This window comes from Pristiophorus japonicus, chromosome 1, assembly GCF_044704955.1.
Source record: "Pristiophorus japonicus isolate sPriJap1 chromosome 1, sPriJap1.hap1, whole genome shotgun sequence".
In the NCBI taxonomy this organism is placed as follows: Eukaryota; Metazoa; Chordata; class Chondrichthyes; family Pristiophoridae; genus Pristiophorus; species Pristiophorus japonicus.
The window spans coordinates 333,290,143-333,312,085 of record NC_091977.1 but is presented as its reverse complement, the minus strand read 5'-3'; the positions used below and the strand labels follow the sequence as shown (position 1 = coordinate 333,312,085).

Genomic DNA, 21,943 nt, shown 5'->3' with positions numbered 1-21,943 from the left:
GCTGTACCTCGGTGTCCCGGGTACTGTCCCCACCGTCTTCTGGTCTGCTTTCCGACCCTTCCGATTCGTATACCAATGGAGCTGCCATTTTTCTGCACATGCGGGTCAGATGCCCTGTATAGACGCAGTTTCTGCAAACAGCATGCTGAAATCGACACCCCCTTGATGAGTGCCTTCCCCCACATCTCCAGCACAGACCGCTTCCATTGTTTCCAAATGATGAGCTGCGTCTGGCTGATCTCTCTTGAGCTTCTCTCAATTTGTGGTTGATTGCTTGCATTGTGGGTTGATGAGGTGTGAACGACCATTCATGTGGCCCTTGATGGCTTCTGGCACCACTGCCTGCTGTTGAGGGCCTGCTCTCCTGCCTTTGTCTGTGTGTGGGGGTAGCGGCTTGTTTCACGCTGTGAACCCCTTGTTCCAATGTTTCGTTAGTTGTCGTACCCGCAGTGTAGATCAACCTTGTTTCTTCTTCTCCTGACAAGAATGTCTGTGCAACCAGTGCTGCTGCCTCTCGGGTCAAGTTCTTGGTCAAGCTTTCGGAATATGCCTGCGTGGCCTATTCCCTCAATAAAAAAGTCTCTCAGTACTTCTCTCCTTAATTCATCGGAGAACTCACATAAGCTAGCCAACCTCCGAAGTTCCGCCACGAAGTCAGGTATGCTCTGGCCCACACTGCGTCTGCAGTTGTAGAATCTGTGTCTTTCCATGTGTAGGTTGCTCGCTGCCTAAGGTGGTCTCTTACCAGTGTGCTCAACACTTCAAACGACTTGCTTGCTGGTTTCTCGGGTGCCAGCAGGTCCTTCATTAAGGCATATGTTTTCGAGCCACAGCTGGTCAAGAGATGGGCTCTTCTCTTGTCTGCCTTATCATCGTCTAATCAGCCTTTGGTTATGAAGCTTTGCTGGAGCCTTTCTATAAAGTCCTCCCAATTATCTCCAGCATTGTATTTTTCATCTGAGCCGTTGGTCGCCATTCTGTGGATTCTGTAATCCCGTAACTCGTCGCCACTGTAAAGTCCTGTCCCTGCAGTACAGATTCATACGAGGCACATTCTGAAGTCAAGGTCACTCAGGACCTGCACCTTTATTACATAGCTCTCGAATGCCACACTTGCTTGAGACCTGTCCTTATGTACCTGTCTGGGATCGGCATCCAGTGTCTCCTGCAAGTGCACCCTGGTGGTAAGGTAAGCTAGTGGTTACTGGTCATCTCTAGTTACAGTCATGTATAGCATGGTAAGATACAGTTATGTACAGTAGTGTGAGATACATGACGCTTCTCATTTCAGGCATCGAGGCAACTGAGGTCTGATTCGCATCAGGCAGCTGATGGAAGATGTGGTGATATCATTCGGTGCAGGAAGGGGCTTTTAGGTTATGTATTGCTGTTAGGTGAGATGGTGACTCATACTGACTTAGTGCCCACTGAACCTGAGTACAGTGTCAGGGTTAGTTGTACAGCTGTTAATTTTAGAGGGTGAAGTGTGTTGCTGTTGAAATATTCAACCGGACTTGGCTTTTTAAAGGCTGCATTCTAATTTACAAGAACCCTCAGCACCTTACGCCTATTTTCACCGCATTTGTGTTGGACAACCTGTGATGGCTATGTAAATGAGCTGACGGAGTAAATTTTCCCAGATTCAGCCCTGTGGAGCATCTGTGGCTGAAATTCCTGTCAAATTGGCGCAAATCTTCACAACTCTCTGCATGGAATTTCAGGGTCTGGAGATCCACTCGCCTAGATGTGTGCAGCTCCTACAACACTCAAGAAGCTCGACACCATCCAGGACAAAGCAGTTCGGTGGATTGGTAACCCATCCACCACCTTGAACATTCACTCCCTCCACCACCGGCGTACCATGTCTCCAGTGTGTACCATCTACAAGATGCACTGCAGAAACTCGTCAATACTTCTTCGGCAGCACCTCCCAAACCCACAACCTCTACCACCTAGAAAGGACAAAGGCAGCAGGTGTATGGGAGCACCATCATGTGCAAGTTCCCCATCAAGTTACACACCATCCTGACTTGAAAGTATATCACCATTCTTTCATTGTCGCTGGGTCAAAATCCTGGAACTTCCTCCCTAACAGCACTGTGGGAGTACCTCCACCATATGGACTGCAGCGGTTCAAGAAGGCGGCTCACCACTACCTTCTCAAGGGCAATTAGGGGTGCACAATAAATGCCCACATCCCGGAACGTCTTTCAGCACCTTGCTTGAGAAGTGAGCAGCACACCCTATCTAGTAGTTGTTTTGAACTACTGCTCTGCTCATGTCTTCATCTCAATGCGGAACGACATGGGAGAGGCCTGAGGAGATTTAAACAGTGGTGGTGGCAGATCAGAGAAAAAGGAATGGAGCTAGAGAGCAAAAAAATTCAAGGAGTGATATCACAGGTCAGCAGGTAGGTGATTGGTTGATGAGTATTACAGCTTTCTTACTCTAAGATAGGCAGTGGTTTAAACTAAAAAATGGGGAACTATAACTTACTTTATTAAAATAATAACTTAACTAGATAAGCTAATTCATTAATATAAATAGGATTATATAGGATATACGACACAGGAACAGGTCATTCGGCCCAACCAGTCCATGCCGGCGTTTATGCTCCACTTGAGCCTCCTCCCATCTTTCCTCATCTAAATCTATCAGCATAACCCTCTATTCTCTCCTTCATCTTATGCTTGTCTAGCCTCCCCTTAAATGCATCTATACTATTCGCTTCAACCACTCCCTGTGGTAGTGAGTTCCACATTTTCACCACACTTTGGTAAGAATTTTCTATTGAATTCCCTATTGGATTTCTTGATGACTATCTTATATTGATGACCTCTAGTTATGCTCTTCCCCACAAGTGGAAACATTCGCTTTGTATCTACTCAATCAAAACCTTTCATAATTTTAAAGACCTCTATTAATTTATTGCAGCCCTTCTCTGAACCTTCTTTCTTCATCTTTTCCTGATAGGTATACCCTCGCATTTCTGGTACCATTCTTGTAAATCTTCTCTGTACCCTCTTCAGTGCCACTATATCCTTTTTATAATATGGCGACCAGAACTGTATGCACTACTCTAAGGGTTAGAATTTCCCCGACTTTGAGACCGGGCTTTTTGGCAGAATTTCACGCTGGGGAGAGGAGCGCCAACGTGCAACACCCGAAATAGCATTTTTGACCGATATTTGGCTCACACCGAGCCCGTATTCTGTGTCCAGAATACTGACAGGGAAAAACCTGCATTGCAGCCCAGCCAGCAGCGGTAAGTAAGAAGACTTGCAAAAAAGGTAAATTAAAGTTTTTATTTTAAAATTATTTTTCAGTGATTTAGTAGGTAAGGGTTTTGTGAATGTTTTGATAATGTTAATTTTTTCAATTTTTGTTTTGTTGTTTTTCCCCCTCCCAAGGCCTCTCTCGCAGTGCCCCGGACTAAAGTTGCCGAAATTTGCAGTTTGCGCCACGAATCCTCGTGCAATGTCGATTTTTACCGCTGCGCAAATTAAAGACTAAAAATCAGGCCTACTAACAGTAGCAAAGCGAAAACGGTAATTTTGGCGTTAAAATAACGTTTTCGTTGAAAAGCAAATTTCTATCCCTAAGTGTGGTCTAACCAAGGTTCGATACAGGTTTAACATAACTTCCCTATTTTTCAATTCTATACCTATATAAATAAACCCTCGTGCTTGGTTTGCTATTTTTATAGCCTTGCTAACTTGTGTCACAACTTTTAGTGATTTGTGTATTTGTCCTCCAAAATCCTTTTGTTCCTCTACCCTACCTCGCACCCTCCAAGTAATAAGTGACCTCCCTAATCTTCCTAACAAAATGTAATACCTCACATTTATCTGTGCTGAACTTCATTTGCCAATTATATGCCCATTCTGCAAGTTTATTAATGTCCTCCTGTAATTTTTTGCAGCCCTCCTCAGTATTGACTATCCCCCCCACCCTCCCAATTTGGTGTCATCTGTAAATTTAGAAATAGTGTAAATTGTGGTTTTGATTCCAAAGTCTAAATCGTAATTATAAATTGTGAACAACAGTGCTCCCTGCACTGATCTTTGTGGAACACCACTGCCCATCTGCTGCCACTGTGATTGGCTACCTTTTATCCCTACTCTCTGCTTTCTGTCTTGAAGCCAGCTAGCTATCCATTCTGCTACTTATCCCCTGACTCCGCATTCTCTGACCTTGTTCATCAGTCTAGCTTATCAAAGGCCTTTTAAAAATCTAGATAAATTACATCTACGTAGACAATGCATTGCCTACCCTCTCTGATAGCTCTTCAAAAAATTAAATGAGGTTGGTCAAACCAGAATTTCCCTTTTGAAATCCATGCTGACTATTCATTACTATATTTTTGGTTTTTGATGTTTTGTATGGAGAAAGAGTTAGACTGAACACTGTGAGCTCAAAGTAAAGTGTGACCTTAGTCTTTTATTGCAGGTCTCCAGAGTGCCTCTCCAACCTGTTAAGCCTCCTTAAATACCTGTGCTCCCAAGGGATTATGGGATCCCTTGGGACTCCAGGGGATAAGCCCTCTAGTGGCTGTACAGAGTAAATACAAGTCCACATATATAACAACACTGCCCCACAAAGTCAATAGTGTAACTATTTACAATGTGAGTCGATCTGGGGCCCTTCTTGCCCTGGTTGATCGTCTCAGTATGAAAGCTGGTGTTGTTGAATCATTTGTTGTGCCCTCGTTGGGCTGCTGTGCAGCTGGCCTTGCTGGGCTGCCTGATGTGATGACCCCTGCATAGTCGACGTGTACCCTAGACCACGGTTTGGAGGGCCAAGACCATAAACTTAGCGATGCCTCCCTGGGTACATTGCTTAACTGCGAGCATGTATTACATCTGTGAATGCAGGACTCTAAGTCCGCATCGATACCGGGCCACCACATGTGGGATCTGGCTATCGCTTTCATCATTACGATGCCTGGGTGGGTACTGTGGAGGTAATTGATGAAGGTGCCTCTGCCCTTCTTGGGGACCACTACTCGATTGCCCCACAGAAGGCAGTCTGTCTGTATAGACATTTCGTTTTTGCGCCGCTGTAACGGCTTTATCTCTTCCTATATTTCCACTGGGACATTGGACTAGCTCCCGTGAAGCACACAGCTTTTGACTAGAGATAATAAAGGGTCCTGGCTTGTCGGACAGTGACGGGTGATTGCTCACTCTCAAATGCTTCCATAACCAAGGCTAGATCTGCAGGCTGTGCCATTTCCACCCTTGTGGTGGGCAATGGCAGCCTACTGAGAGCATCAGCGCAGTTTTCTGTGCCTGGCCTATGGCAAATGGCATAGTTGGTACTTATCCCTTAACTCTCGGAAAACAGGGATATAAATGGCTTATGGTCAGTTTCCAATTCGAATTTTAGCCCAAACAGGTATTGATGCATTTTCTTTACCCCATAGACACATACTAACACTTCTTTCTCAATCATGCTGTAGGCTCTCTCAGCCTTAGACAGAATCCTGGATGCATAAGCAACCGGTTGCAGTTTCCCGAAATCATAAGCTTGTTGCAATACACACCTGACGCCACATGATGACGCACCACATGCTAGTACCAAACGCTTACGTGGATCATACAATACAAGCAATTTGTTTGAGCATAATAATTTTCTCGCTTTTACAAAGGCATTTTCTTGGCATTTGCCCTGAACCCATTCACCCCCTTTTCATAGTAAGACATGTAGTGGTTCTAGCAGTGTGCTGTGACCCGGTAAGAAGTTACCAAAGTAGTTCAGGAGTCCCAGAAATGATCGCAGCTCCATCATGTTCTGTGGCCTCGGTGTGTTCTCGATTGCCTCCGTCTTCACGTTGGTGGGCCTGATGCCGTCCGCCGCAATCCTCCTTCCCAAGAACTCCACTTCAGGCGCCAGGAAAATGCACTTCAAGCGTTTTAAACTGAGCCCCACGCAGTTGAGTTGACAAGAACCTCCTCCTGGTTCTGCAGGTGCTCGACTATGTTCCGACCTGTGACCAAGATGTCGTTCTGGAAGACCACGGTGTGCGGGACTGACTTCAGCAAACTTTCCATGTTTCTCTGGAATATCGCCACCACTGATCGGATTCCAAACGGGCATCTGCTATAAACAAAAAGACCTTTGTGCATGTTGATGCAGGTGAGGGCCTTCGATGATTCCTCCAGTTCCTGCGTCATGTAGGCTGAAGTCAGATCCAGCTTCGTGAATGTCTTTCCTCCCACCAGAGTCGCAAAGAGGTCGTCGGTCTTTGGTAATGGATATTGGTCCTGCAGGGAGAAACGATTGGTAGTTACTTTGTAATCGCCACAGATTCTGACGGTGCTGTCTCCCTTGAGAACTGGGACAATAGGACTGGCCTACTCGCTGAACTCAATTGGTGAAATGATGCCTTCTCTTTGCAGCTGGTCTAGCTCGATCGCTACCCTTTCTCTCATCACGTACGATACTGCTCTTGCCTTGTGATGGATGGGTCGGGCCCCTGGAATTAGATGGATCTTCACTTCTGCTCCTTAGAATTTCCCGATGCCTGGTTCAAACAACGAAGGAAATTTGTTTAAGACCTGGCCACACGAAGTGTCAGCAGTGGGCGATAGCGCTCGGACGTCATCCCAGTTCCAGCGTATCTTTCCCAGCCAGCTCCTGCTGAACAATTGGGACCATCGCCTGGTACCACCCAGAGTGGTAGCTTGGGCACCGCAGGACCAATACCCACTGCCAAAGGCCGCTGACCTCTTTGCAACGCTGGCGGGAGAAAAACCGTTCACGAAGCTGGATCTGACTTCAGCCTACATGATGCAGAAACTGGAGGAATCATAGAAGGCCCTCACCTGCATCAACATGCACAAAGGTCTTTTTGTCCATGATGGACTGGCTCACGCCCGTGTCCAGCTCCATTGACACCGGAAGTCCATTTAGTTCAACATTCTGCTTTATCGGGGGACAATTTGTGATGAATATGTGCACCCCATGTACCTCTGCCTCCTCAATCTGATGCTCTGGTTCGTCGTGGACCTCCATGGATCAGTCCTCCTCTGTAACATGGTGGTTTGCAGGTTGAACAGTCTTTGCAGCTCGTCTGCACACTCGTTGGAAGTGTCCCATTGTTCCACAGCCCTTGTAAATGTAGTCTTTGAATCAGCATGAATGGAAACGATGATCGCCACCTCAATGCAACAAGGTGTTAATGGCCTTGCATTCATCACCCTTGATGATGGACTCTGAGACATCTGCGGACGTGCAGCTGCAGGTATGTATGAACTGCTCTGTACGTTACAATTCAAAAACAACATCACTTTGTTCACAGTACTTGTAGCAGCACTTGTGTGCTGGGAGATTTGCTTTGTATTGTCACTGGTGGCAATGAACACCTGGGCTATCGCTATGCGCTTACTCAAGGTTGGTGTCTCTACAGTCAAAAGTTTGCGAAGTATGGTTTCATGGCCAATGCCAAGTACGCAAAGTTCTCTGAGCATGTGCTCCAAATGTCCTTCAAATTCGCAATGTCCTGCAAGGCGTCTTAGCTCAGCGACATAACTCGCCACTTCCTGGCCTTCAGACCTTTTGTAGGTGTAGAATCGGTACCTCGCCATCAGAATGCTTTCTTTCGGGTTCAAATGCTTTCGGACCACTGTGCACAAATCATCGTACAATTTCTCCGTGGGTTTCGCTGGAGTGAGTAGATTCTTCATGAGGCCATACGTTGGTGCCCCACAGACGGTGAGGAGGATCGCCCTTCATTTGGCAGTACTCTCTTCCCCATCTAGCTCGTTGGCCACGAAGTATTGGTTGAGTCGCTCCACAAAAGTTTCCCAATCATCTCCCTCCGAAAATTTCTCCAGGATGCCCACTGTTCTCTGCATCTTTGGCTTCGCTATCTGTATCTCGCCAGTTATTGTGTATGGAGAAAGTCAGACTGAACAGTATGAGCTCAAAGTAAAGTGTGACCGTAGTCTTTTATTGCAGGTCTCCAGAGTGCCTCTCCAACCTGTGAAGCCTCCTTAAATATCTGTGCTCCCAAGGGATTATGGGATCCCTTGGGACTCCAGGGGATGAGCCCTCTGGTGGCTGTACAGAGTAAATACACGTTCACATATATAACAGATGTTCTTCTATTTTCTCTTTTCGTAGGGATTCCATTATGTTTCCTTCCACTGATGTTAAGCTGACTGGTCTATAATTCACCGGACATGTTCTATTCCCTTTCTTAAATATAGGTATTACGTTAGCTATCTGCCAGTCCTCTGGCACTACACCATTTTCTAACATAAGATAAATAATCATTTGAATAAAAACTTCAAATAATTAAATTCGTTCAGGTTTTAATGAGCAAATAAATAAATAAAAATGTCTAGAGGTGGCAGGGCAGTCTATGTGTCGGGACTGTAATATGTGAGAGTATGTGGACAGCGAGACTGTCTTAGATTACCACATCTGCAAGAAATGTCGCTACCCTCAGTCACTGACTCAGAGTCATTGAGCTGGAGTGTGAGTTAGAGACACTCGAAACATAATGGAGTGGGATGAATTTCTGGACAGTTTTATCCAGAGTACAGTCCCACCCCAGAGGAAAGCACAGGTTCAGGAAGGGGAAAATATGACTGTTAGGGAGCTGGGTAGCAGGGCCTTAGGAGAGGTTGAGAAGGAGGACCCACCGACACTGCTCCTATCCAATAGGTATGATGTAACAACAAGGAGAAACACTGTGGGGAGGACAGCCACAATGCAGAATAAGCACCATGGCTCAGAAGGCTGCTCAAGGGGAGTGGGGGTGGGGGGGTGCGGAGAGCAGAATAATATAATATAAGAACATAAGAGCATAGAAACATAGAAAATAGGTGCAGGAGCAGGCCATTCGGACCTTCGAGCCTGCACTGCCATTCAATATGATTATGGCTGATCATGCAACTTCAGTACCCCACTCCCGCCTTCTCTCCATACCCCTTGATCCCTTTAGCCGTAAGGGCCACATGTAACTCCCTCTGTAATATATCCAACAAACTGGACTCTCTGGGTGAACCTATGGAATCTCCTCATCTCGGTCTTATATGGCTTACCCCTTATCCTTAGACTGTGACCCCTGGTTCTGGACTTCCCCAACATCGGGAACATTCTTCCTGCATCTAACCTGTCCAATCCCGTCATAATTTTATTTGTTTCTATGAGATCCCCTCTCATTCTTCTAAATTCCAGTGAGTATAAGCCTAGCCGATCCAGTCTTTCTTCATATGTCAGTCTTGCCATCACGGGAATCAGTCTGGTGAACCTTCGCTGCATACCCTCAATAGCAAGCACGTCCTTCCTCAGATTAGGAGACCAAAACTGCACACAACACTCAAGGTGTGGTCTTACTAAGGCCCTTTACAACTCCCTGCTCCTATACTTAAATCCTCTCGCTATGGAGGCCAGCATGCTTTTTGCCGCCTTCACCGCCTGCTGTACCTGCATGCCTACCTTCAGTGACTGATGTACCATGACACCCAGGTCTCGATGCACCTCCCCTTTGAATAATCTTTCACCATTTAGATAATAATCTGCCCTCCTGTTTTTGCCACCACATTATACTACATCTGCCATGCATTTGCCCATTCACCTAACCTGTCCAAGTCACCCGGCAGCCTCTTAGCATCCTCCTCACAGCTCACACTGCCACCCAGCTTAGTGTCATCTGCAAACTTGGAGATATTACATTCAATTCCTTCGTCTCAATCATTAATGTATATTGTGAATAGCTGTGGCCCCAGCACTGAACCTTATGGTACCCCACTAGTCAGTGCCTATCATTCTGAAAAGGACCCGTTTATTCCCACTCTTTGCTTCCTGTCTGCCAACCAGTTCTCTATCCACATCAATACATTACCTCCAATAGCATGTGCCTTATTTTTGCACACTGACCTCTTGTATGGGACCTTGTCAAAAGCCTTTTGAAAGTCCAAATACACCACATCCACTGGTTCTCCCTTATCCACTCTACTAGTTACATCCTCAAAAAACTCTAGAAGATTTGTCAAGCATGATTTCCCTTTCATAAATCCATGCTGACTTGGACCGATCCTGTCACTGTTTTCCAAATGCGCTGCTATTGCATCTTTAATAATTGATTCCAGCATTTTCCCCGCCACCGATGTCAGGCTAACCGGTCTATAATTCCCTGTTTTCTCTCTCCCTCCTTTTTTACAAAGTCGGGTTACATTATCAACCCTCCAATTCATAGGTACTGATCCAGAGTCCATGGAATTTTGGAAAATGACCACCAATGCATCTACTATATCAAGGGCCACTTCCTTAAGTACTCTGGGTGCAGACTATCAAACCCTGGGGATTTATCGACCTTCAGTCCCATCAGTTTCCCTAACACCATTTCCTGACTAATAAGGATTTTCCTCAGTTCCTCCTTCCCACTAGACCCTCGGTCCCCTAATATTTTCGGGAGGTTATTCTTCCTGAAGACAGAACCAAAGTATTAGTTCAATTGGTCTGCTATTTAGTTGTTCCCCATTATGCATTCACCTGATTCTGACTGCAAGAGACCTACATTCGTCTTCACTAATCTTTTTCTCTTCACATATCTATAGAAGCTTTTGCAGTCAGTTTTTATGTTCCCTGCAAGCTTACTCTCATACTCTATTTTCCCCCTCCTAATTAAACCCTTAGTCCTCCTCAGCTGAATTCTAAATTTCTCCCAGTCCTCAGGTTTCCTGCTTTTTATGACCAATTTTATGCCTCTTCCTTTGATTTAAGAGTATCCCTAATTTCCCTTGTTAGCTACGGTTGAGCCACCTTTCCTGTTTTATTTTTACGCCAGACAGGGATGTACAATAGTTGTAATTCATCTATGTGATCTTTAAATGTCTGCCATTGCCTATCCATCGTCAACAATTTAATTATCATTCTCCAATCTATCCTAGCCAAATCACGCCTCATAACATCGAAGTTTCCTTTCTTTAAGTTCAGGACTCAAGTCTCTGAATTAACTGTGTCACTCTCCATCTTAATAAAGAAATCTACCATATTATGGTCACTCTTCCCCAAGGGGCCAGGCATGACCAGATTGCTAATTAAGCCTCTCTCATTGCACAAGTCCCAGTTTAGGATGACCTGCTCTCTAGTTGGTTCCTCGACATATTGGTCTAGAAAATCATCCCTTATACACTCCAGGAAATCCTCCTCCACAGTATTGCTACCAGTTTGGTTAGCCCAATAATATGTAGGTTAAAGTCACCCATGTTAACTGATGTACTCTTATTGCACGCGTACCTAATTTCCTGTTTGATGCCATCCCCAAACTCCCTACTATTGTTTGGTGGTCTGTACACAACTCCCACTAACGTTTTCTGCCCTTTGGTGTTTTGCAGCTCTACCCATATAGATTCCACATCATCCAAGCTAATGTCCTTCCTTCTTTAACCAGCAACGCTACCCCACCTCCTTTTCCTTCCTGTCTATCCTTCCTGAATATTGAATACCCCTGGATGTTGAGTTTCCACCCTTGGTTACCCTGAAGCCATGTCTCCGTAATCCCAATTACATCATATCAGTTAACAGCTGTCTGCGCAATTAATTCCTCCACCTTATTACGAATGCTCCTCGCATTGAGACTCAGAGCCTTCAGACTTGTTTTTTTTAACACTCTTTGTCCTTTTACAATTATGTTGTAATGTGGCCCTTTTTGATTTTTGCCCTTGATTTCTCTGTCCTCCACTCTTGTTTTTCTCCTTCCTACCTTTTGCTTCTGTCCCTTTTTACTTCTCTCTGCCTCCCTGCAGAGGTTGCCATCCGCCTGCATATTTGTTTAACCCCTCCCCAACAGCACTAACAAACACTCTGCCTAGGACATTGGTTCCGGTCATGCCCAGGTGCAGACCATCCGATTTGTATTGGTCCCACCTTCCCCGGAACCGGTTCCAATGTCCCAGGAATTTGAATCCCTCCTCTTTGCACCATTTCTCAACCCATGTATTCATCTGAACTATCCTGCAATTCCGACTCTGACTAGCTCGTGGCCCTGGTAGCAATCTTGGGATTACTAGCTTTGAGGTCCTACTTTTTAATTTAGCTCCTAGCTCCCTAAATTCAGCTTGCAGGACCTCATCCCATTTTTTACCTATATCGTTGGTACCTATATGCACCACGACAGCTGGCTGTTCCCCCTCCCCCTCCAGAATGCCCTGCAGCTACTCCGCGACATCCTTGACCCTTGCACCAGGGAGGCAACATACCATCCTGGAGTCTCGTTTGCGGCCACAGAAACGCCTATCTGTTCCCCTTACAATAGAATCCCCTATCACTATAGCTCTCCCACCCTTTTTCGTACCCTCCTGTGCAGCAGAGCCACCCATGGTGCCATGAACTTGGCTGCTGCTGCCTTCCCCTGATGAGTCATCTACCCCAACAGTATCCAAGGTGGTGTATCTGTTTTGGGGGAGATGACTGCAGGGGATCCCTGCACTTCCTTTCTTCCACTGTTCTGCCTGATGGTCACCCATTCTCTTTCTGCCTGAGTAACCTTTATCTGTGGTGTGACCAGCTCACTAAACATGCTATTCACGACATCCTCAGTATCGCGGATGCTCCAGAGTGAGTCCATGCGCAGCTGCAGTGCCGCAATGCGGTCTGTCAGGAGCTGCAGCTGGACACACTTCCTGCACACATAGTAGTCAGGGACACTGGTAGCATCCCTGATTCCCCACATAGCACAGGAGGAGCATGATATGGATCTGGGCTCTCCTGCCATGACTTAACCCTTAGATTATCTTAATTTGGCAACAATGCCAAAGGTTTCCTACTGATAAGAAAAGAAGAAAAAGATCAAATATTCACCAATCCACTAGCCAATCATTTACCAGCTTGGCTGTGATGTCACACTTCGATTTCTTTTTACTTCTTTGTTTACCTTCTGCCCTGCCCCTGCACCAGCTGCCTCCTCGAACTCCCACTGGCGATTCCTGTGGCCAATCCCCGATGGTAGCGCCCTTTTATGGGCCGCTGCTCGAACTCCCGCTGGCTGCATAAGAAATTGGAGCAGGAGTAGGTCATATGGTCCCTGGAACCTGCTCTGCCATTCAGTAAGATCATGGCTGGTCTGATCATGGACTCAGCTCCACTTCCCTGCTATGTAGTAGTGATGGGGGATTCTATAATTAGGGGAATATATAGCGTCCTCTGCAGCCAAGAACGAGAAAACCACAGGGTGTGATGCCTACCGGGTGCCAAAGTAAGGAATATCTTGAGGCAGCTGGAGAGGAATTTGGAAAGGGAGGATTTAAATCCAGTTGGCAAGACAGAAATAGCATCCATGTAGATAGAGATAAATGATAATAAAGGATAATAAAGGATCAATCTCACTAATAGGTAGAGTTCTAATGAAAGGTCATCAACCTAAAACGTTAACTCTGTTTCTCTCTCCACAGATGCTGCCTGACCTGCTGAGTATTTCCAACATTTTCTGTTTTTATTAAATATAATATAGATAGGCTGGTTGAATGGGCAGATGAAATTCAATGCATAAAAATGTAAAGTGATATGTTTTGGTAGGAATGAGGAGAAACCATACACAATAAATAGTACAATTTGAAAGGGAGTGCAAGAACATAAGACCTAGGAGTGCTTGTGCACAGATCTTTGAAAGTGGCAGGACAGGTTACCAAAGCAGTTAATAAAGCATGTGGGATCCTGGGCTTTATAAATAGAGGCATAGGATACCAAAGCCAGGAAGTTAGGCTAAACTGAAATAAAGCATTAGTTCGGCCCCAGCTGGAGTATTGTGTCCAATTCTGGGCACCACACTTTAGGAGGGACGTGAATGCGTTGAAGAGGGTACAGAAGAGATTTACTAGAATGATTCCAGGGATGAGGGAATACTGTTATGTGGATAGACTAGAGAAGATGGGATTGTTCTCCTTGAAGCAGAGAAGACTAAGAGGAGATTTGATTGAGGTGTTTAAAATCATGAAGGATTTAGATAGAGTAAATAAAGAGAAACTGTTCCCACTGGCTGAAGGGTCGATAATGAGAGGACACAGATTTAAGATGATTGGCATAAGAATCAGAGGCGACATAAGGGAAAACTTTTTTACATGAGTGGTTAGGATTTCAAATGCATTGCCTGATATGGCGGTGGAAACAAATTCAATTGTATCAAATAGTAGCCTTCAAAAGGGAATTGGATAAATACTTGAAGGAGAAAAAATTATAAGGATATGGGGAAGGAGCAGGGGGATTCGGACTAACTGGATTGCTCTTTGAAAGACTTGATGTGCTGTACTATTGTATGATTCTATGATTCTATCAGCAGGAAAATATATTAGAAAAAAATAATCACACTAAAGGTGCACAAATCCTCAGGCCTGATGGGTTTTAAAGGAAGTAGGTGAGGAAATTGCAGCTTTAGCCATAATCTTCCAAAGTTCTCTCGATTCAGGAATTGTCCCTTTAAATTGGAAAATTGCTAATGCAAATCCAATATCTAAGAAAGCTGAGGGAGAGAAACCAGGAAATTATAGACCTGTGATTGGAATCTATAATTAAGCACAGAGAGACTGAGCAATTGGAAAAATTTGAACTGATTAGAGAGACCCAACATGGATTTGTAAAGTGTAGATCATGCCTAACAAAACTAATTGAATGTTTTGAAGAAGTAACTCGGGTAGTAGACAGGGCAATGTCTATGGATGTCATTTATATGGACTTCCAGAAGGGTTCAATAGGGTTCCACATAAGACACTATTAGCTAAAATTAAAGCGCCTGTAATTGAAGGTAAATTATTGACCTGGTTAGGTGATTGGTTAGGTGATAGAAGACAGGGAGTAGGGATAATGGATATGTAGTCAAATTGGAAGGAAGTGACTGATGGTCCCACAAGGTTCTGTGCTGGAGCCTCAACTATTCACTATATTTATGAATGACTTAGATAACACAATACGGAGCCATATATCCAAGTTTGCTGATGACACAAAGATTGGGGGTATAGTAAGTAGAGTAGACGGGAGCATAATATTACAAAGAGACAATGGTAGATTAAGTGAGTGGGCAAAACTGTTGCAAATGGATTTCAACATAGCTAAGTGTGAGATCATTTCTTTTGGACTAAAAAAAGATAAATCCGAGTATTATTAAAAATGGTGAAAAGCTAGGAATGGTAGAGGTCCAAAGAGAATTAGGAGTCCATGTATTCAAATCACTAAAATGTAATGGTCAGGTACAAAAAATAATCTAAAAGGTTATTGTTATGTATGCAACACCTTGTAACCAGCATTCTACCGCCACGAGAGGGCGCATCTGTTGGAATCCCAAGGGATCCCAGCATCCCTTGGCAGCACTGCATATAAGCAGGCCTCCCATGCTGTGCCAGCACTCTGGAGTCAGAATAAAGAGACTAAGGTTACACTTACTCAAGTCTACAGTACTCAGTCACATTGCCTTATTTGAGACATAACAACTGGCGACGTGTAATAGATAATGAACCATCATGCGAAAATGCAGAGAACTGTTGGTATTCTGTAGAAATTCTCAGAAGGTGACAGTTGGGAAGCCTTCATGGAGCGACTCGACCAATACTTCGTGGCCAATGAGCTGGAAAGGAATGAGAACGCTGCCAAACAAAGGGCGATCCTCATTACTGTCTGTGGGGCAACAACCTATGGCCTCATGAAGAATCTTCTTGCTCCGGTGAAACCAACAATCAAATCATATGAAGAATTGTGTACGCTGGTCCAGGAGCACCTAAATCCGAAGAAAAGCGTTCTGATGGCAAAGTATCGATTTTATACATGTCAACGGTCTGTAGGCCAGGAACTGGTGAGCTACGTCATTGAACTTAAGGCGCCTTGCAGGACATTGCGAATTCGGTGGATTCCTGGAGGAAATGCTAAGAGACTATTTTGTGCTTGGCATTGGCCATGAGGTTATCCTTCACAAACTATTGACTGTTGAAACACCGAATCTGAGCAAAGCCGTAACGATAGCCCAGGCATCTATGTCCACCAGCGATAACACCAAACAAATTTCGCAGCATAAAGATGCATCGGCAAATACTGTGCACAAAGTAACATCGTTTTCAGGCAGGAATGCATATGGCAGAATGTACACACCTGCAGCTGCACAACCTCAGATGATTCAGAGTGCGCCATCAAGTGTGAATGTGAGGCAACTAACACCTTGTTGGAGCTGCGGAGGTGATCATCGAACCCATCAATGCCGCTTCAAACACTATGCGTGCAAAGGCTGTGAAACAATGGGACACCTCCAGCGAATGTGCAGACGAGCTGCAAACCCTGCAAACCACCATGTTGCAGAGGGAAACCGATCCATGGCGGATCAAACTCGAGACTCGAACCGAGGAGGCAGAAATTTACGGGGTACACACCTTCACCACGAAATGTCCACCGGTCATGTTAAAAGTTGAACTGAACGGAATTCCAGTATCCATGGGATTGGACACGGGTGCGAGTCAGTCTATCAGGAGCAAAAAGGCCTTCGAGAGGCTGTGGTGCAACAAAGCACAAAGGCCCAAGCTGAGCCCTATTCATACCAAACTGAGAACTTAAACTAAAGAGCTGATTCCTGTAATTGGCAGTGCAGCAGTAAAAGTCTCCTATGATGGAGCGGTGTATGAATTACAATTATGGATTGAACCAGGAGATGGCCCCACACTGTTCAGCAGAAGCTGGCTGGGAAAAATCTGCTGGAACTGGGGCGACTTCCAAGCGCTTTCGTCCGTCGACGGCGCCTCATGTGCCCAGGTTTTGAGCAAGTTTTGAGCAAGTTCCCATCGTTGTTTGAGAAATTTCTCTGGGGCGAAGGTGCAGATCCACTTGAATCCCGGTACATGACCCATCCACCAAAAGGCACGGGCGGTGGCATACATGATGTGAGAGAAAGTGGAGATCGAGCTGGACAGGCTGCAATGAGAGAGCATCATCGCGCCGGTGGAGTTCAACGAGTGGGCCAGTCCGATTGTTCCGGTTCTCAAGGGCAATGGCATGGTCAGAAATTGTGGGGACTATAAAGTAACGATTAACCATTTTTCGCTGCAGGACCAGTACCCGCTACCCAAGGCAGATGACTTATTTGCGACGCTGGCTGGAGGAAAGGCGTTCGCCAAGTTGGACCTGACCTCGGCCTACATGACGCAGGTGCTGGAGGAATCTTCGAAAGGCCTCACCTGCATCAACACACACAAAGGTCTGTTCATCTACAATAGATGCCTGTTTGGGATTTGATCGGCTGAGGCTGTTTTTCAAAGGAACATGGAGAGTCTGCTAAAGTTGGTTCCGCGCACTGTGGTTTTCCAGGACGACATATTGGTCACAGGTCGGGACACCATCGAACACTTGCAGAACCTGGAAGAGGTTCTAAGTCAGCTAGATCGTGTGGGACTCAGGTTGAAATGCTCGAAGTGTGTTTTCCTGGCGCCAGAGGTTGAGTTCTTAGGGAGAAGAATCGTGGCAGATGGCATCAGACCCACCGACGCCAAGAAGGAGGCCATCAAGAACGCGCCGAGACCACAAAACATGACGGAGCTGCGGTCGTTCCTGGGACACCTCAATTATTTTGGTAATTTCTTACCCGGGTTAAGCACCTTGCTAGAACCTCTACATGTGTTGCTATGCAAGGGAGATGACTGGGTATGGGGGAAATCACAAGAGGCTGCTTTTGAGAAAGTTAGAAATCTGTTATGATCAAACAAACTGCTTGTTCTGTATGACCCATGTTAACGTTTAGTGCTAGCTTGCGATGCGTCTTCATACGGGGTCGGGTCTGTGTTACAACAAGCAAATGAATCGGGAACATTGCAACCAGTCGTTTATGCATCCAGGAGTTTGTCTAAGGCCAAAAGGGCCAACAGCATTATTGAAAAAGAAGCTCTGGCATGCATTTATGGGGTGAAAAAAATGCACCAGTATCTGTTTGGGCTTAAGTTCAAGTTAGAAACTGACCATAAGCCGCCCATATCGCTACTCACAGAGAGCAAAGGTAGTAATACCAATGCCTCTGCTCACATCCAAAGATGGGCACTCATGCTGTCTGCATATAACTATGTAATTTGCCACAGGCCAGGCATAGAGAACTGCGCTGATGCTCTCAGTCGGCTACCATTGCACACCACCGGGGTAGAAATGGCACAGCCTGCAGACTTGCTCTTGGTGATGGATGCATTTGAAAACGAAAAGTCACCCGTTACAGCCCGCCAGATCAGGACCTGGACCAGCCAGGATCCTTTACTGTCCTTTGTAAAAAAAACTGTGTCCTCCATTGGAGCTGGTCCAGTGTCCCAGCGATGATGCATGAAGAGATCAAGCCGTCCCAGCGCCGCAAAGTCGAAATGTCCATACAGGCGGACTGTCTTTTGTGAGGTAATCGCGTGATTTTGCCTAAGAAAGGCAGGGAAACGTTCATACGCGACCTACACAGTACCCACCCAGGCATATTAATGATGAAAGCTATAGCCAGATCCCATGTGTGATGGCCCGGCATCGACTCAGACTTGGGGTCTTGCATGCGGCAATGCAACACTTGCTCTCAACCGAGCAATGCACCCAGGGAGTTACCGCTAAGTTTGTGGTCATGGCCCTCCAAACCGTGGTCCAGGATCCACGTTGACTTCGCTGGCCCGTTTCTAGGCAAAATATTTTTGGTTTTTGTGGGTGCTTATTCAAAATGGATTGAGTGTGTAATAATGTCTGTAAGCATGTCCACTGCCACCATCAAAAGCCTATGAGCCATGTTTGTCACGCACGGCCTGCCTGATGTCCTTGTCAGCGACAATGGGCCGTGCTTCATGAGCGCTGAATTCAAGTAATTCATGACCCGCAATGGGATCAAGTCCATCACATCTGCCCCGTTCAAGCCCGCATCTAACGGCCAGGCAGAACGAGCAGTCCAAAGCATCAAGTAAAGCTTGAAACGCGTGTCGGAAGGCTCCCTGCAGACCCGCCTGTCCTGAAATCTGATCAGCTACCGCACAAGACCCCACTCGCTCACCGGGGTTCCCCCAGCCGAGCTGCTCATGAAAAGGGCACTCAAAACAAGGCTCTCTCTAGTCCACCCTGATCCCCATGATCATGTCGAGGGCAGGCGGCATCAACAAAGCATGTATCATGACCGCGCAAATTTGTCACACGATATTGAAGTCAATGACCCTGTATTTTACTCAGCTATAGATATGGTCCCAAATGACTTGCTGGCACTGTCGTAGCCAAAGAAGGGAGTAGGGTGTTTAATGTCAAACTTGCAAATGGACTAACTTGCAGAATGCATTTGGACCTAACCAAACTGTGATTCACAGGCAGCCATGAGCAATCTGAAGAGGACATCACCAACTTCGACCCTCCGATACACACACAAGTGGCAACCGACATCACGGTTGACCACGAAGTTGAACTCATCATCCTCAGCAGCCGTGCAAGGCCGGCTGTGCAGCAGCCCAGCGAAGGCTCAACCAACTCACCTGCACCTGTGTTTGTACCGACACGATCGACTAGGGAGCGGAAAGCCCCAGATCGTCTCATCCTGTAAATAAATGTACTATTGACTTTGGGGGGGAGTGATATGTATGCAACACTTTGTAACCAGCATTCTACTGCCATCAGAGGGCACATCATTTGGAATTCCAAGGGATCCCAGCATCCCTTGGGAGCACTGCATATAAGCAGGCCACCCATGCTGTGCCAGCATTCTGGAGTCAGAATAAAGAGACTAAGATCACACTTAGTCAAGTCTACAGTACTCAGTCACATTGCTTTATTTGAGACGTAACAGCTATGAAATGTTAACCTTTATAATTAGAGGGCTACAATATAAAGGGGAGGATGTTTTGCTACAGCTAAACAGCCCTAGTTAGAAACATCTGGAGTACTGTGTACAGTTCTGGGCATTTCACCTTAGAAAGGATATATTGGCCTTGGAAGAAGTACAGCCCAGATTCACGAGAATGTTGCCAGGGTTCCAAGGGTTGGATTATGAGGAGCGATTACATAAACTAGGCTTGTATTCTCTGGAATATATTAGGTTAAGGGGTGATTTAATAGAAGTTTTTAGGATCTTGAAAGGAACTGATAATGTAGGAGAACCTTTTGCTGGGGGCTGGGGGGAGGGGCGGGTCGATGGAGAGTCTGGGACCTTTAAATCAGAGCCAGGCCATTCAGGAGAGAAGTAAGAAAACATCTCTTCATGCAAAGGATGGCAGAGGTGTGGAACTCTCTCCCACAAAAAGAGGTAGCTACTAGCTCAATTAACAATCTTTAATCCGAGATCGATACATTTTTGCTAGCCAAGAGTATAAAAGGATTTCGAGCCCAGACGGCTAGATGAAGTTCAGATACAGATCAACCATTATCTCATTAAAAGGCGGAGCTAGCTCAAAAAGCTGAATGGCCTCCTCCGTTCCTACGACAGAACAATGACTGAAAGTACCAACGGAGTTGGCTTGATGGTTTGCGTTATATATGTGAACTTGTATTTACTCTGTACAGCCACCAGAGGGCTCATCCCCTGGAGTCCCAAGGGATCCCATAATCCCTTCATGAGGCCATACGTTGGTGCCCCACAGATGGTGAGGAGGATTGCCCTTCATTTGGTAGTGTTCTCTTCCCCATCTAGTTCATTGGCCACGAAGTATTGGTCGAGTCGCTGCACAAAAGTTTCCCAATCATCTCCCTCCGAGAATTTCTCCAGGATGCCCACTGTTCTCTGCATCGTTGGGTTAACTATCTGTATCTCATTGGCAGTTGTTGTGAATGGAGAACTGGAGATTACGGTCACACTTTACTTTGAGCTCACAGTGCTCAGTCTGACTCTTTCTCCATTCACAACAACTGCCAATGAGATACAGATAGTTAACCCAAAGATGCAGAGAACAGTGGGCATCCTGGAGAAATTCTCGGAGGGAGATGATTGGGAAACTTTCGTGCAGCGACTCGACCAATACTTCATGGCCAATGAACTAAATGGGGAAGAGAACACTGCCAAATGAAGGGCAATCCTCCTCACTTATTAAGGATGTCATAGCAGTGCATCTGGAAAATGGTGACATGATAGGTCCAAGTCAGCATGGATTTGTGAAAGGGAAATCATGCTTGACAAATCTTCTGGACTTTTTTGAGGATGTTTCCAGTAAAGTGGACAAAGGAGAACCAGTTGATGTGGTATATTTGGACTTTCAGAAGGCTTTCGACAAGGTCCCACACAAGAGATTAATGTGCAAAGTTAAAGCACATGGGATTGGGGGTAGTGTGCTGACGTGGATTGAGAACTGGTTGTCAGACAGGAAGCAAAGAGTAGGAGTAAACGGGTACTTTTCAGAATGGCAGGCAGTGACTAGTGGAGTGCCGCAAGGTTCTGTGCTGGGGCCCCAGCTGTTTACATTGTACATTAATGATTTAGACGAGGGGATTAAATGTAGTATCTCCAAATTTGCGGATGATACTAAGTTGGGTGGCAGTGTGAGCTGCGAGGAGGATGCTATTAGGCTGCAGAGTGACTTGGATAAGTTAGGTGAGTGGGCAAATGCATGGCAGATGAAGTATAATGTGGATAAATGTGAGGTTATCCACTTTGGTGGTAAAAACAGAGAGACAGACTATTATCTGAATGGTGACAGATTAGGAAAAGGGAAGGTGCAACGAGACCTGGGTGTCATGGTACATCAGTCATTGAAGGTTAGCATGCAGGTACAGCAGGCGGTTAAGAAAGCAAATGGCATGTTGGCCTTCATAGCGAGGGGATTTGAATACAGGGGCAGGGAGGTGTTGCTACAGTTGTACAGGGCCTTGGTGAGGCCACACCTGGAGTATTGTGTACAGTTTTGGTCTCCTAACTTGAGGAAGGACATTCTTGCTATTGAGGGAGTGCAGCGAAGGTTCACCAGACTGATTCCTGGGATGGCGGGACTGACCTATCAAGAAAGATTGGATCAACTGGGCTTGTATTCACTGGAGTTCAGAAGAA

General features: G+C 45.8%; 1 protein-coding gene across 2 annotated transcripts in view; it reads left to right on the top strand.

Moving 5' to 3' along the window:
- Nucleotides 1-21,943, top strand: part of stard3nl (STARD3 N-terminal like) — a 168,212-nt gene that overhangs the window by 130,835 nt on the left and 15,434 nt on the right. The window contains exon 10 of one of the 2 annotated variants that reach the window (XM_070889308.1): nt 19,284-19,444. The exons of the other annotated variant lie outside the window; for it this stretch is intronic. The gene's annotated coding sequence lies outside the window, so the exon portion shown is untranslated. Of the gene's footprint in view, nt 1-19,283; nt 19,445-21,943 lie in introns of those variants that run through there. 2 annotated transcript variants of the gene reach the window in all.